General features: G+C 31.4%; 1 protein-coding gene across 1 annotated transcript in view; it reads right to left on the bottom strand.

Moving 5' to 3' along the window:
• LOC114329730 (uncharacterized) overlaps positions 1 to 18,518 on the bottom strand; it is a 909,636-nt gene that overhangs the window by 234,780 nt on the left and 656,338 nt on the right. The gene's annotated exons all lie outside the window — the stretch shown is intronic.

Here is an 18,518-nt window from a genome sequence, read left to right as displayed (position 1 = left end):
AAATTCTTCTAATAATTTATTTAATTTGACTCATTTATATCGGCAATTCATATACATATGATACATTTTAAAGTAGAAGACTTTAAAATGATATTGCCAATATTTATGAGTTGCGTTCCTGGGACGACTTTACTGAAAGATAGTTCATTCGATTACATGAAATCAACCCCAAAATTTTCTAACGAAAATTCCTTTTTAGAAGAAAAACAATTCTTAACATCTGTTTTATTAAAAAATGATTATCCTTTATCGTTTATAAATAAGGAATTGTCAAGATTGGATGGAATGGAACAGAACAACATAGAACGGGATCCTACAACATTCACAAGAAATAATACGAGGAAAATATCAATACCATACATAAAAGGACTATCCGAGAAACTTAAAACAATAGGAAATAAATTCAACATTTCAACAACATTCAAAACAACCAACACATTGAGATCTATTCTATCTAAAACTAAACCTAACAATGAACAAGAAAGGACAAAGAATTGTATTTATAAAATACCTTGTGAATGCGAACAATTTTATATAGGTGAAACATCAAGACCATTAAACGTTAGAATAAGTGAACATCAATCTTATATTAAAAATAGAGAATTTGATAGATCTCAAATATGTCAACACGCATGGGATAATGAACATAGAGTTCAGTGGAGAGATTCAAGTATAGTCCTGAAAGAAACAGATAGTAAAAAGAGAAAAATCAAAGAAGCGGCTCTAATTATGCTAAACGAAACCAATTGTGTCGCAAATTCCTCGGTGGAATGCAGTAGGATGTGGATACCCATACTGAAAGAGGAAGTCAATAGAAAGAAAATACCACAATTAGTAAGTCAATAGTCCAGTTAGTACATATTTTATATTTTAGTATTACTTATATACCCATGTATTATTGATATTATTTATAATTTAAAATTATAGTAAAGTCAGAATTTGGTATTAATTTTGAGAGTAAATTAAATGTAAGACCAAATACTTACGATGTCGGGATAGTATCACGAGGTTTTTCCTGGTTTTCCCTCGTGATTTACTATGAGATCTCTAACGCGAGAATTTTAATGTCACCGTTGCATGTGGTTGTCTTTTTAAAGACAGATCACATGCTATGATTTTTTTGTGACGGATATTCTTGAGTTGGGGTTGATTTCATGTAATCGAATGAACTATCTTTCAGTAAAGTCGTCCCAGGAACACAACTCATAAATATTGGCAATATCATTTTAAAGTCTTCTACTTTAAAATGTATCATATGTATATGAATTGCCGATATAAATGAGTCAAATTAAATAAATTATTAGAAGAATTTTTTTACTAAGCAACAACATTTTTGTTTATATTAACAGTATTTTGTATTTTGACAACGGCACCCGATTTGGGCGTCGAAACGTTAATAAAAATCATTTTTTAATAATATTGTGGCTTATTTCCCATTCTAAATAGTTAAAATTGTAAAAATGCCACAAGAAAATAGCTTCAGAACAACAGTGGTTAATTAAGCTTTAAAAATGACGTCCTAACGAAATCGATTCGTGGTTGGTGGAGGAGAATTATTAAAATCCGTGGACTCAAAAAATGAAACTGATTCTTCAAACATATGATGCGATTAATATCTCCGGAGCTTTTTGATGGATTTTGATCATAATTTTTTGAATTTGTATGTACTCGTAGTCTTATAGGGTACGTTATGTACACATATCTCCACCTAACATAAAAAATATTAGGGGGAACCACCCTTATCACTCATGGATATGAAAAATAGATTACGACCGATTCTAAGACTATCCGAATATACATATATAATTTCATAAAAATCAGTCAAGCTATCTCGGAGGAGTAAGGCAACTAACACTGTGACAGGAGAATTTTATAGATGTAAATATATAGATGGCTATTAACAAATAGGAGTTAGTGATAGAAGAGTAAAAATTAAGGGTTGTATGTATTTTTTAATTATACATCATATAAAATTAGGGTAGACGTTTTTGTCAAAAAAATATCAGGGGGGCAACCCCCTTATAACTTATGGGTATAAAAAATAGATTAAGACCTATTCTCAGTCCTAGAGGATATACGTGTAAAATTTCATAAAAATTAGCTAAGCCATTTCGGAGTAGTATGGTAACTAACACTGTTACAGGAGAATTTTATGTATATAGAAGTAACTGTGAATTAAATAATAAAAGTGGCTAACTTTGATCCTAATTAACATAGGCAAAAATTGACTATACTTTAGTAAAATATTTTCGGAGTGATAAAAACGACTTCTTAATATTTTTTTCAATACTTTGATATAACTATTCTTCTTTCATGTGGTTTCCAGAGAATTACTATATCGTTATTATTTTCTGAACATTGCGAAAAAAAAAACTCTTTGGGATAAACAAATCGAATAAAATTTAAACTAATTAACGAATCGTCCTAAAATTTTTTGTGCATTATACGGACTGTTTGACTTAACTTTTCATGCAATACGAAAGTCTTAAGGTTATTTTCGCAAAAAGTTACAGCAAATTTTTTATTTTCGAAATTTTAGTTTTATTTTATAATTTACGAAGCAACAAATCATCGGACCAAAATTCAAAAAGTGCCGCTTTAAACCTCGGCTCATCTACTAAAACAAGTATATTATAAATAAGATATTATTATTATTTAATTGCCCTATTTTTACCTGTATCGATTTAAACGAAAAAACTGCCATTTTTGACCCTTATTTGTTAATAACTAAATTTCTCGTCCGAACTGTGACGGGCATTTTTGTATTTATAATGTATTAGGTATATAGTACCCAAAAAACCCATTTGCTACCTGGCTACTCAAGTGTCCCGACAAAAACCTTATTTCTCTGGACTATCTGGTGTGTAGTAGTGGATAAAAGTTTCATCAACGGTTACCAATCGATGTCAGAAGTCCGACAAATTGGGCTTCATTGTAAACATTTTCGGCTTCATAAGGTCCAAACACTGCTGAGAAGTGGTCACACGACCAGGTTTTTGATTAATTGTTAGCAAACGGGACATCCATCGGCAGGATAATGTTTTCGTACTCAAAAGTTCGTTCAAAATGTGACTTGTGCTCTCTTTACTAATTTCTGTGGACTCGCCAATTCACGCACCTTCACTTTACGATCAGCTAGAACCATTTCGTGGAATTTCTTCATACTTTCCGTTGTAACTTGTAACTGCATCGGTGGGCCGTCCACTGCGTGGTTCACCCAACGTAGATATACGACCATTACGAAATTCACGGAACCAAAATTTGACAGTGTAGTCTGAAGGAGCATAATCCTATAATATTTATCCAGCTTTTATTTTGTTCTCTTCGCCGTTTTATTGCTTAAGTAATAATGATTAATAAGAGATAGAAAATCGTTTTCTCCATATCGTCGGCCTCATATGAAAAGTGCCCAAGTCCAAATTAACAAATTTTACAGGAGACGAAAAAACTGATTCAAAGAATGATTTTGACTTAAAACTTATTTACCTAAATCTTATTTGACACAGTTACTTAGAATAATGTCCGTCTGCCTTGTCATAAAGATAGATCTATTTTTAAAATATTATTACTTTAAAAATTGAGTTAGGCAACTTTCATTTATGAAATAAGGAAAATTTTTGGAGTTAGCCACATTTAATAACGAAAATCATGAAGAAATATGCGTAACTCCATAAAAAGTCGCCACTAATAAACTCTGAAAAATGCTTAGGTCCCACAAACAAAATAAATGTGGGGTTTTAAATATAATAATGCTACTTAAATGTAGCTAACATAAAAACTATAATAATATGATTAAATTGAACTTACCTTCAATAAGTTTACACTATTTCCATGAAGATATGTTAGCTTATAATACTTTTCTTGAAGATATAATACAGCAGCGCAGCAAAAGTACATCTTACCTCAATGAAAATGATGGAATTTGGCAAGTTTCTTTGTTGGCTAGAATTCTTTTTTGTGGTTCTAGCGACATCTATTGGCTTTTTTGAACTTTCTTGTCTTGATATGCATGCGTACCATAAATATTAATCAGATGGTGAAAAAATCTCATTTTTACTTATTTTGGGACTTGGGCACTTTTCATATGAGGCCGACGATATGCGTCATTTTTCCAAACACGTCAAACTTATGCAGCTCTCAAAAGTATACTGATAAAGGCATCGCGCTAAAATTTGACATATGTGTGCCTAAAAGAAGTTAGAATTTTTAGAAGTAATGTTATTATTTGTACGATTTCAGCGCGCCCATCGTCAAAGGAGGTTACTACTCAGATCCCCAGATACATCTTTCAGTTTTTGTAGCATCTTAACACAATCGTCATCGCTCCACGAGAGCCTACCTCCTTCTGCATCATTTAAATAATTTCTCATTGAAGCCAGGTTATAAGTATGAACAAATTCAGTTGCTCAGTTAAAATGAGTCTGCCAGCCCATTAACCTATCGTGCAATGACAACATCAGAAGAATTAGCATAAAAATAATTTACAAAAATATAACGCAAAAATTTTGAATTTAAGACATGTTTAAAATAAGAATGGAAGACAATGCATTGGAAATGGCAAACAAATCTGGTTTGCGGAGATTATGCAAAAGTAAAGTCGAAGATTATTCAAAATACAAAGAGTCAATTTGACGACCTTGTCGTAACTAAGTTTGAAAAATGGATGGCTGTATTTTTGAAAGTTATTACAATAGTTTTCAAATTATTAGATATTAGAAAATTGATTTTCATATCAAATATTTTTCTCAGTCATTACAGCAGGAATCACGCTTTGCATTCCGTATCTCTTCTTCAGTCTGTTTGCATCCACTCCTGAACAAAGACCTCCCCATGAGTTATCCACTCTTCTCTATTTTGATCTATTTGGTACCAGTTTCTCCCCAGTTTTGCTTTGATGTCGTCTAGCCATCGTTTTTGTGCTCCTCCTCTACTACGACTGTGTTCGCGTGGTGTCCAATGTACAGTGTTTTTCGTCTACCTTTCGTTGTTTTGCCGTGCCACCTGTCCTATCCCGTTCCATTTCATTTGCGCAATTATTTCAATTACGTCTTCCACGGTCGTCCTGTTTTGCAGAATTCCCGTACTCAGCAGAATTGCTATTTTATTTTTTAATCAAAATTTATTCGGGTTCAAAAATTGCAACTTTTCGTTTTTTTGAAAGTACAACCACGTTTATCTCGAAAACTATGCATCATACGAAAAAACTTGTAAGAACATTTTTTACTTAGAATGACCCAAAAAATACAAAAAAATGTCATGTTTTGCGAAAAATCCCTGTTATGTAATTCCTCAAGTTCTTTGTTTATAACAATCTTATCCACATCCGGATCAACTGTTACCCAAAAAATTCGTGTTCTACGGGTCAAAATACATAAAAACCCTTTGGTAAGTCCATCTGTATAAAGGAGGCCGTTGTACCGCCCTGGCGACTGGACTAATTATTGCGGATTCAACTAAATTACGACGTTATTTTTAACGATAATTATTTTGCTCCCATTTAAACTTAAGCTAAATAAATTAAGATTTTAAAAGTAATGACTTTTCAGAAATTCGTTTTAACTCTGAAAATAAAATCGAGTGATGTCAAGCATAAGCCATGTCTTTTGATGTTGTTCTCTGGGGGTAAACGATGACAAAACATCGATATTCAACCGGGTGACGTTTGAAAAAGAGAGTTTTAAAGAAAACGCCACGGATGGATGCCATTTGTTCCGTGAAAATCAGAAAAGAGATCATTTAAGGGATTTTGTGATGGGCAATGCTATTTTACGAAGTATTACATTGTTGGGTTGACACTTTTAAGAAAACTTGGGGTATTTTTCAGAAAAAAGACCTTAGGGACGAAGGAAAGAATACGTGTAAAAAGATACTTCTTCCATTTTTTAAATCCTACACATTTTGTCGATTTTACAGAACCCTCTAATATATTTTTTAAGTTGATATAATAATTTATAAAAACGTATTTTAACCCTTAAATACTAACATCTTAAATCAATGACGTAAACACTAACTAACCGCCTGACAGACGGGTTTAAGATTTTAGTGGTAATTTTTGTTTTTGTTAAATATTTTAATGCAAAAAAATATCTCGATGACTTACTGAAAGTATTGATTATCTAAAAAACAGTAATTAATCTAGTTTTTCTGTATTTATTAAAATAAAAAACATTACAACAAGAATGGAAGGATTGTTTGTGTACATTTTTACTCCTGAAAAAAAGTGTGATAAAAATGAAACAAATTAAAGAATCTTAATAAAAATTTATAATCGAGTTAAAAAAAGAGTAAGAAAAATTAAAATAAAAAGGTTTTTAAAAAATGTTAAAACAAAAAAAAAACTGACTGGTACTATAGTTAGTACAGTGTAGCAATGGTAGTCAGTGGCAACGTTTTCATCACAAATTGATTCCTCTTCGCTTATGTCGTCGTCTATCTCATCAAACCATTTCAAAAGAGTTTCCTCAGGGTCTTTATTCCCTTATTTGATGTTTTTGACGAACTGGGGCACATTATGTGTAATTACGAACTGGGCACAAACACTAACACCCCGTCTATTAGACGGAAATCACACTTTGAGCCTAAATATCTTTCGAATGACAACCTGCCGAAAATTACCGAATTCCATGCTACTAAAGAACAACCCAATTTGAAAAGTCATAAACGGATGACCTTCAAAATTTTCTAGGAAGGGAAATATTCCACTTTCAACAAGCGATGCCGTCTGAGAGACGGGGTGTTAGTACTTAAGGGTTAAAAGGTTTTAATAAAAGAGTGTTACAAATTGTAACAAAATTGTAATATAGGTGCATTTTACACGATTTGCGTTAAAAATTTAGATGTTATGTGGAATGAAGGAATCTCAATAAAACCTAAAAATCTGTTGTACAGGATTTTTGGTAAAGAATGGGCCATAGTTTAACCGTAGATTTCAGATGTTAAAATAGGTCGATTTAAGATAACTTACCTTAGTACGAAAGTCGATAATAACCGAATTACTGGGTGTCAAAGTTAAACTTTTATTTTATTTATTTTTGAATATTTCCTAACAGGCATGGGATAAGAACACGAAATTTGTTAAGCGGAGGTTTTTTGGGACGAGAAATCTAAATTCGCCACCAAAAATTATGTATTAACCAGAGGGCGCCACATACGCTTTTCAGCGCTCTTTTAATAGGTTTAATTTTTTTTCTTATCAACTCTACATACTTTTTGAATCAAAACTTTTATTATTTTAATATTTTATTTAAAAAAGGCTACATTCATCTCGCTAAACTCAACCGTTTTTGAGATAAACGCATTTTAAATCGACGAGGCAACATAATTTTTTGCATATTATCATTGTAGTTACACCGGAAAAATAACTTAAAACCATAAAAATTTACAAAAATGTATCGCTAAATTCTTTAAATGAAATTTTAGATGAGAAAATATTATGGTTTCAAGTTTATTTTTCGGGTCTAATAGTCTAAGAGCTAGTGAACCTTTTGACTAACGGTCGTCCTGTAAGGCTAAAAATTTGTAGAGTGATAATTCATAGCACACCAAAGCTAAAAACCATGACATGGCAGGCCTCAGCGGTGCACGTGTATCTACCAGGTGAATCGAAAAGTGCAAATTTAGGGGGTAAAATAAAGTTTCTCCTGTAAGGTTTAAATTTAAGTATGTGTTTGAGTAAGTCATTTAGAAGAAATGTGTACAATGACAGGCGATTCTGAAGAGCATAAGACCTTGCCAGGCGAGGGGAAAGATTAGGGGTTTTTCCTAAATTTATTTTTTTTGCATCGAACAAATTTTTTTAGGCTTTTTGAATCATTCCAAACAGAAAAGGTCCTTAGTTATTTTTCTCTTAAGTTAATAGTTTTTGTTATATAAGCGATTGAAAATTTTGAAAATTGCGAAATCGGCCATTTTTAACCCAAATCGGACATTTATCTAAAAATTTCAATATTGGCAAGGTACGCAGATATTCCTTAAACATTGATTGATGAAATCCCGAAGAGTTTTTTGCAATAAAATAACGAAAACCGCTTTGTTTTTTTAATTGCTAATCAAGCGGGCGCTACACTGTTTGAGCTTGCATAAATTCATTATCTCGAGAATGGGCAAATTTGAAGAGAAATCCTCAGACAGGTCGATTTTTATTTTTGAATTAGGACTTTTTGGTATATATATAATACTAGTGACGTCATCCATCTGGGCGTGATGACGTAATCGATTATTTTTTTAAATAAGAGTAGGTGTTGTGTGATAGCTCATTTGAAAGGTTATTTAATTCTCTATTCAGTAATATAAACATTAACATAATTATTTATACAGGGTGTACAAAAAAAAATTTTTCTTCTATTTGTCAAATTTAATCAAAGTTAATTTAATAAAAAAAAATTTTTTGTACACCCTGTATAAATAATTATGTTATTGTTTATATTAGTGAATAGAGAATTAAATAACCTTTCAAATGAGCTATCACACAACCCCTACTCTCATTTAAAAAAATCATCGATTACGTCATCACGCTCAGATGGATGACGTCACTAGTATTATATATATGCCAAAAAGTCCTAATTTAAAAATAAAAATCGACCTGTCTGAAGATTGCTCTTGAAATTTGCCAATTCTCGAGATAATGAATTTATGCCAACTCAAACGCCCTCACTTATACTACAGTGAAGCGTCCGCTTGATTAGCAATTAAAAAACAAAGGGGTTTCCGATATTGTATTGCAAAAAACTCTTTGGGATTTCATCAATCAATGTTTAAAGAATATCTACCTACCTTGGCAACTTTGAGATTTTTAGATAAATATCCGATTTGGGGTTAAAAATGGTCGATTTCGCAATTTTCAAAATTTTCAATCGCTTATATAACAAAAACTATTAACTTAAGAGAAAAATCACCAAAGACCTTTTCTGTTTAGAATGATTCAAAAAACTTAAAAAAAATTTGTTCGATGCAAAAAAAATAAATTTAGGAAAAACACCTAATCTTTCCCCTCGCCTGGCAAGGTCTTATGCTCTTCAGAATCGCCTGTCATTTTACACATTTCTTTTAAATGACTTACTCAAACACATACTTAAATTTAAACCTTACAGGAGAAAGTTTATTTTACCCCCTAAATTTGCACTTTTCGATTCACCTGGTAGATACACGTGCACCGCTGAGGCCTGCCAGGTCATGGTTTTTAGCTTTGGTGTGCTATGAATTATCACTCTACAAATTTCTAGCCTTACAGGACGACCGTTAGTCAAAAGGTTCACTAGCTCTTAGACTATAACTTCAATGATATTATCTCGAAAACAGTTGAGTTTAGCGAGCATAATGTAGTACACGACATTTCCTTAAGTAAAAATATTAAGAGAATAAAAATTTTGTTTCAAAGAGTACCTATGTAGAGTGGGGGATAAAAAAAATTTAATGTATTAAATAATGAGCGCTGAAAGAGGTATGTGGCGCCCTCTGTGGGTAATACACCATTTTTGGTGGCAAATTTACATTTCTCATCCCACAAAACCCCCGCTTTGGTGTTGTTATTCCATGCTTGTCAGGAAATATTCAAGAATAAATAAAATAAAAGTTTAAATTTGACACCCTGTATTTAGGTTATTATCAACTTTCGTACTTGGTAAATTAGCTTCAATCGACCTATTTTAAGCTCAGGAATCTATGGTTAAGCTATGACCCATTCTTTACCAAACTCTCTGCATATCATAAAAAAATCTTAAAGCTGAAATACCTCATTTACAAATGTAAAGAAATATATTACCCCAGGCTGTGGGTGAAAAAACGTGATATAATTCAGGAATTTTTGAAACCTATCAGGTGTTGTAAAGGACGATTCATTTGTTAAATTTGTAATTTTTAAAGATATTAAATTTTGCAGCTTAGGATATTGATTTTAGAGAAAAACTTTTTAATAGAAAGTTGTAGTAAATTAAAAAACCTACAATTTGAGCTAGGGTAAGTTTAATTTCGTTTATTGGTTTTTGCAAAACAGCCTGCGAAAAGCACAAAATGGCCGTTTTTTACAATTGCATTATTTATTGTACAAATCATTTTTTTATATTTTTTAAAGCTTTAAAATGAAGATCTTTCAATTCCAAACATAAAAAAGCTGTAAAGCCAGATTAACGAATTTGTTGCTTAGATATTATAAATTGTTTATCCCAAGAGGTCAAATGTCGAAGGCTATAACTTTTTGAAAAAAATCTTAGAGAGTTGGTGAAACATCCAATGTCCTTCTAAAGAGTTATGTTTTCATATTCCGATGTAAATAAATCCGTAAATCATTTTTACACCTCTAATTTTTGGGTTTGAAAATAAGGGGGCAAATTTCGTTATAATCATTTAGAGCTGAAGCGGTCCTGTACATCCTATGAGTTTTTAACTTACAGATTATTGTTGCTGAAGACAAAACGAAGATTTATAAAAAAATAAAAAATTTCTACGACCAACTGAAGCCGAGATAATTTTTGGGTTTGAAAATAAGGGGGCAAATTTCGTTATAAACATTTAGAACTGAAGCGGCCCTGTACATCTAATGAGTTTCTTACTTACAGATTAAAGTTGCTGAAGACGAAGCGAAGATTTATAAAAAAAATAAAAATTTTCTACAACCAACTGAAGCCGAGACAATTGTTTTTTTTTTTCTTAAATCGTAGTGCATTTATTTATAACAATTAAGAAATTATTTTACAGTCATTAACTAAAGAAAGACTTATATTAACTTAAAATAAAATTATTATAAAATATAATTACATTTAATTATTAAAAATTATTTTTAAAATCGGTGCTTTTGCGAACGGTCGAATTTTGCAAACCGGCTCGCTTCAAATCCGCGCGCTTGGAAAATTTTTACGTAACTGTATTAAATTTTGACAGAAAAGAATTTAATAATATTACCATTATAATATACAGTCTGTTTACCACTGTATTTGTTTTTCTTGATAAACTTTTATATGTGAAATCTCATTTCTGAAGATACAAAAATGATACATATAATAAATATATGAAATATATAACTATATTTTTAATTTTCTCATTGGTATATAAATATAATAATAATAATGTTACTTCTTATTATACAATATAAAACTTTTTCTTCTTGTAGTGACTCTTCGTTTTGGATGTTGAAGAACATCCAAAACGGATAGTCACTACAAGAAACTACAAGAAGAAAAAAGTTTTATATTGTATAATATTCTTATTATACAATATAAAACTTTTTCTTCTTGTAGTGACTATCCGTTTTGGATGTTGGCGAACATTCAAAACGGATAGTCACTACAAGAAGAAAAAGTTTTATATTGCATAATAAGAAGTAACATTATTATTATTATTATATTTATATAACAATAAAAAAATTAAAAATATAGTTATATGTATATTTCATATATTATTATATGTATCATTTTTGTAATATTATTTCTTCAGAAATGAGATTTCACATATAAAAGTTTATCAAGAAAAACAAATACAGTGGTAAACAGACTGTATATTATAATGGGAATATTATTAAATTGTTTTCTGTCAAAATTTAATACAAGTTACGTAAAATTTTTCCGAGCGCGCGGATTTGAAGCGAGCCGGGCGATTTGCAAAATTCGGCCGTTCGCAAAGGCACCGATTTAAAAATAATTTTTAATAATTAAATGTAATTATGTTTTATAATAATTTTTATTTTAAGATAACATAAGTCTTTCTTTAGTCAATGACTGTAAAATAATTTCTTAATTGTTATAAATAAATGCACTACGATTTAAGAAAAAAAAACAATTATCTCGGCTTCAGTTGGTTGCAGAAATTTTTTATTTTTTTAAAAATCTTCGTCTCGTCTTCAGCAACTTTAAGTTAGAAACTCATAAGATGTACAGGGCCGCTACAGTTCTAAATGTTTATAACGAAATATGCCCCCTTATTTTCAAACCCAAAAATTATCTCGGCTTCAGTTGGTCGTAGAAATTTTTTATTTTTTATAAATCTTCGTTTCGTCTTCAGCAATAATAATCTGTAAGTTAAAAACTCATACGATGTACAGGGCCGCTTCAGCTCTAAATGTTTATAATGAAATTTGCCCCTTATTTTCCAACCCAAAAATTAGAGGTATAAAAATGATATACGCATTTATTTACATCAGAATATGAAAACATAACTCTTTAGAAGGAGATTGGATGTTTCACCAACTCTCTACGATTTTTTTTTCAAAAAGTTATAGCTTTCGACATTTGACCTCTTGGGATAAACAATTTAAAATATCTAAGCAACAAATTCGTTAATCTGGCTTTACAACTTTTTTTACGTTTGGAGTTGAAAGATCTTCATTTTAAATCTTTAAAAATATAAAAAAAAATGATTTGTACAATAAATAATGCAATTGTAAAAAACGGCCATATTGGACCTTTCGCAGGCTGTTTTGCAATAACCAATAAACGAAATTAAACTTACCCTAGCTCAAATTGTAGTTTTTTTAATTTAGTACAACTTTCTATTAAAAAGTTTTTCTCTAAAATCAATATCCTAAGCTGCAAAATTAAAAATCTTTAAAAATTGCAAATTTAACAAATGAAAATCGCAATATAAAAAAAAGCGCACAATTTTTTTGGTTACATTTTAGTAGAAGTTATTCCTGGCATCGTCCTTTACAACACCTGATAGGTTTCAAAAATTCCTGAATTATATCCTGAAATCGACCTATTTTTCACTCACAGCCTGGAGTATATTACTTCAGCTTTTATAAAGTTCCGAGTCCATATAAGTAGGTATCTACGATTGCTCCTACTATTCAGATATATTAACTACATGGAAAAAATCATGTTTTAAGCAACCCATACTCCAGTCTAGAAAAAAACTGGTGAAAAATATACAGGGTGTAACAAAAATGCAAATGTCATAAATTAAATCACACATTCTGGGACCACAAAAAGATCGATTGAACCTAACTTACCTTAGTATAAATCTGCACATAAAAAAGTTACTGCCCTTTATAGTTACAAAATGAAAATCGATTTTTTTCAAAATATCGGGAAGTATTAAAGATGTTTTATTAAAAATGAACATGTGGTATTCTTATGGCAGGAACATCCCAAAAAAATAACTTTTAAATTTGTACACTACATAAAAATTTTATGGGACTTTATCCCTTTAAACCAGCCCATACTTTTGTGTACGTTCTAATTAAATTATTATTGTGGTACCATTAGTTAAACACAATGTTTTTAAAACTTATTTGCATCTTAGTATGAGAGATGTCTTATGTTTACATAACAATTTTGTGTGGGTTTTGTTCCTTTAAACCCACCAAATGTTTGTGTACGTTCCAATTAAACTGTTTTTGTGTTGTTGTTGTTTGTTTGGGTTTATATGACTGCGGACACTAAATCCATTCGCCAATTTTACTATTTTTTATTTTATTAGTCATTTTTTCGTATCTTATCCTAAAACTAATACTAATATAATAAACAATTCTACTAATAAATAATTATTTTTGTATTTTTTTGATAATTTTTGATATATTTTTTTTATTTTTTTCTAAATGATGTTCTCAGAGCTCCACAGCAAAAACTGCAACATTCTTCTTTAGCCCTCTACTTAATTCGAAAGCTATTTTACTAGGGACTGTTTTTGTGGTACCATTAGTTAAACATGGTATTTTTATTTTTTTTGCCTTTTAGTATTTTTTCGATAAGCCACGTTTTATCTGGATGTGTCTTCTTTTTTAAGATGTACCTTAATATTCAAAATATGTATAGTTCAAAATATACCTAACAATGGAAATTATAAATTAATTTTCAGATTTCTATAGTTGTACTTTAAATATACAAATTTAATACGAACCATAAATATACAAATATGTGGTGGATTCGACCAAAAATTATATTAAATATCTAAAGTACTAAGAGGCAAAACAATTTTAAATACATTGTGTTTAACAAATGGTATCATAATAATAATTTAATTGGAACGTACACAAAAGTTTGGGGGGTTTAAGGGAAAAAAACCTCCATACAATTTTTATGGGGTACACAATTTAAATACTACCATTTTCAACGAAAACTTTTCGTTTATAAATTTGCAAAAGTCTGTGTGTTATTGCGTCGCCGCTCCTGCAATACTTAGAGCAGGTGTATCGATGGATTCTTATGTAGTTTTGCCTTCTGAATCCAAATCTGAAAACGCCATTTCGATATATCTAACCGTCTTCGAGATAATCGAGCTCAAAGTCTAAAATGTGACGTCACAATCCGGTTATCTCCTACAGACGCACTAAACGTCAGCTCAAATGGTTGATTAGAAAGTAGGCTACGTTTTTTAAAATCTCGATTTGCCAAGCATAGGTTATTTACATTTGAGTTTGACACTTCGTGAATGTCAAACTAAATTTTAAATTAAGTATTAATAAAACATCAATGACATTTGATAGTGAATTTAATTATTATATAAAATAAATAAGATGTTCAAAAATACAATTTGAGTATAAATATTTTAAAAGCAATAATTTATTAACAGTTTTAAAAAGGTTTATACCAGTATAAATACGGCCTCCCCTTTATGATGAATGGACAGTTCCATTTGCTATAAAATATTATGTATTATACCAAATACTATGGACGTTCATAGTATTTGATTATACCTAGTCGTTCCCTAAACTCTACACAACTGGCTAGTGATTGTAGAAGGTAATTTTTTGTTTTTTGAGAATTTTTCCGAAATTGGCAAAATTACTAATTATTTAGTAATAATTATTAACTATTTAGAAATAATTTTTTTGCCGAATTGGCAAAATTATTGACTAAAATCACTAGCCAGTATTGTGTCTGTGTACATCCTTCTAATGGAAAAAAATATTTGAATATTTTTCTCAAATTATGGCTACCAAGAACATTTTCATTTATAACTCTTTTATTTTTAATTTGACAAATAAAAGTTATTCTTCATAAAAAGCTCTTCTTGTTCTAAGATTTATGATGCAACCGTGTCCCAAAAGTAGGGGAACGGTCGAATATTTCGCGAACTAAACATCGGATGTAAAAACTGAAAAATACGTGTTCAATCATTTTCAAAAATCTATCCAATGACACCAAACACCAACTCCCACTACACCCCCTGGAGGTGGGGTTAAAATCTTAAATGGAAACCCCTAGTTTTTCTTGCAGATTTGCATTCGTTACGTAAAAGTAAGCAACTTTTATGCAAGACATTTTTTCGAACTGTGGATAGATGGCGCTATAATTGGGAAAAACGATTTATCCTGATACCATAGGTAAATTATAGAAAAGGTCTAATATCTCGAGAAATACACTTCCAAATAAGAAACCAAAAAACAGGTTTTTAATATTTTTCGAAAACCTATCGATAAACACTAAACATAACCCTCCAACATACCCCCTGGAGGTGGGGTGGGGATAACTTTAAAATCTTAAATAGCAACCCCCACTTTTTATTGCAGATTCGAATTCGTCATGAAAAATTAAGCAACATTTATTCGAAACATTTTTTAAAAATGCTGATAGATGGCGCTAATAAATCGTATTTTTCCAATTAAAGCGCCATCTATCAACAATTCTAAAAAATGTTTCGAATAAATGTTGCTTAGTTTTTCATGACAAATCCGAATCTATAATAAAAAGTGGGGGTTGCTATTTAATATTTTAAAGTTACCCCCCACCCCACCTCCAGGGGGATGGGTTGGAGGGTCATGTTTAGTGTTAAAATCGATAGGTTTTTGAAAAGTACCGTAAAACGGGTTTACTTTGCACTGAGCAGGGTAACTTTGCACCGAACGTGTAAAAGTATATTTTGTGTAAATCTACGCTCAATTTTCTTTAGATATTTGTACTACCTTTAGAACACATAGGCAACATCGCAATACATCAGTAAGACGCGCGAGATTGTCCCTGCGGTCGTCAGTTATTCATCAGCAACGATTCAAATATCAACCTTAAAAATTTATTATTTTCTGGCTTTGCAAAATCATACAGTACAGACAGTCACAGCGGTCAAAAATTGGTAAGTACACATCTAATGATATATACCATAACCGATTGCGATTTTTAGTTGTTAAAATAACGGTTTTAAACCAGGATAGCACTAACAAAAAAAAACATTGTTGACATGTGCACTTAGACGTGAAATTGGGTATACTTTGCACCGCCAACTTGCAAGTGGTGCAAAGTATCCCCAGGAATAAAAGTTAAATATAAAAATTGTTTCAGGAAATGCCCAGACATTATAAAAGGAAACTGGGATCTCGCAAATATGCAGACTACGCAGAAGAAGATCTGAAGGCATGTTTGTCAGCCATAAAAGATGGCATGAGCACAAGAGTTGCAGCTGAAACCTTTAAAATCCCAAGGAGAACTATATTTTATAAATTAAAAGGAGTACACGCTGGCAAACCAGGATACCCAACAATATTCTCGTACGAAGAGGAAAGGTGCTTCGTACAATGTATTCAGAGCCTTAGTGATGCTGGTTTTCCTGTTACTGGGATGGAATTGCGGCAAATAATAAAGAGCTATTTAAATCGTCAAGGAAAAAATATTACTCGCTTTAAGGATAATACTCCAGGTATCGATTGGGTCAAATCATTTTTAAGTCGTCATAAGGACCTTACTGCAAGGATAGCCTCAAACATTAAACGAAGCAGAGCAGCGCTCAATGCAGACCAAATGACTGAATACATTGAAAATTTAAGACAAACCATAACTGGTGTGGAGCCACATGCTATTTTTAATTATGATGAGACTAACTTAACAGATGATCCCGGAAAAAAAAAGGTATTAACTAAACGTGGGGTTAAATATCCTGAACGAATTTGTAACTCTTCAAAAAGTAGCATTTCTCTTATGATGTGTGGAAATGCAGCTGGTGAGCTACTACCTTCTTATGTGGTGTACAAATCCAAGCATTTGTGGGACACCTGGACTGAAAATGGCCCCCCTGGTACACGTTATGCAAATACTGCCTCTGGTTGGTTCGAATCACAGACATTTGCAAATTGGTTTAACACTATTCTATTGCCCAGGCTTAAAAAAATTCAGGGAAAGAAGGTCGTTTTAGGAGACAATTTGTCTTCTCATATTAATGTTGAAGTCTTGGATTTGTGTCGAAAACACGACATTCATTTTATATGTTTGCCTCCGAATAGCACCCCCGTTACACAACCGTTAGATGTTGCATTCTTTGCTCCAATGAAAAAGGCCTGGAGGGAAATTTTATCTCAATATAAGGAAACTCATGTAGGCAGTAGATCAAATGTACTTGAGAAACAACATTTTCCAACGCTTTTACGGTCATTAATCGAAAAAATACAAAAAAATGGCGATCAGATATTAAAGTCCGGATTTAAGAAATGTGGTATCGTTCCTTGTGATGTAGCACCGCTCTTGGAGCGGTTAAAAACAACTAAGCGATCTAATGTGATAACTGATAGTGATTCAACAAATAATAAATCAAGTTCGTCGGATATCGAAAACACTTTCATTCAGTATTTAGAAGATAAAAGAAAGGAAGCCACAAAGTTTAAGACACGTGGGAAGAAAAAGAAAATAACTGTTCCGGCAGGACAAAGTATTGCCCATTCTGAAATTACTTTAAAAGATCTAACTGAAGCATCTACTTCCACACCTCATAAAGCTGTTGAACCAGAAATCGTAGATGATTCAGAGGAGGACAATGTTTTGGACGACCACTTTCCACTAGGCAGGGATTCATCAGACGATGAAATAAATGAGGTGCAAGAGATGGAAGAAGAAAGCGAATTTAATGAAAAACTCGCCTCTGGTTCTCTTGGAAGGAATATTGCTGAAAAAGTTAAAAACTCTGAATTAGATGTTGTTAAAAAAAATATTGGTGAGTACGTTTTATTTTTCTATGAAGATCATGTTTACCCCGGCGTAATAACAGCAATAGAAAATGATGGAGCGATGATCAATGCCATGGCAAAATCGTTAAAGTCTTGGAAATGGCCAGAAAGGCGCGACGAAATATGGTATTCGTGGGACAATGTGATTGGTGCCATAAAACCTCCCAAAAAAATTTCTAGACGAGGATTGTACATTGTTCCAGAATGCGACAAATTGTGGTGGGATTAGTTTCAAACTTTGTATTTTCACTATTGTCGTTATAATAAAGGTTATTCGTTTAAAATGTAGCAATATTTTTTCCTTTTATGTTTCTTTTATAAATGTAGGTAGGTTTAAATTCAAAAAATTGGCCAATAAACATTTTTTTTGCATTTAATTGGTGCAAAGTTTAAAACCCTGTAGGATTACTATGCACCAGCAAGCATCTTGTAGCCAAATATTATTAAAATATCGAATGGTGCAAAGTATGACTCTTCTAGGGTATACTTTGCACCACTAATAAAACTAGGTTTTTCTTTTAATTATGCAATATACCTAAAAAATAGCTAAAATAACAGCTATATTACGACCTCTTCAATAGATGTATATAATAAAAAGTTCAGATCTTCTTTCAAGTAACTTTATATCCACTCTAAGAAAAAAAAATAATAATAAATGGTG

Source organism: Diabrotica virgifera, chromosome 1 (assembly GCF_917563875.1).
Source record: "Diabrotica virgifera virgifera chromosome 1, PGI_DIABVI_V3a".
NCBI classification, from domain to species: Eukaryota; Metazoa; Arthropoda; class Insecta; order Coleoptera; family Chrysomelidae; genus Diabrotica; species Diabrotica virgifera.
The sequence above is the reverse complement of the archived record's forward strand: the minus strand, read 5'-3'. Positions and strand labels throughout refer to the sequence as shown.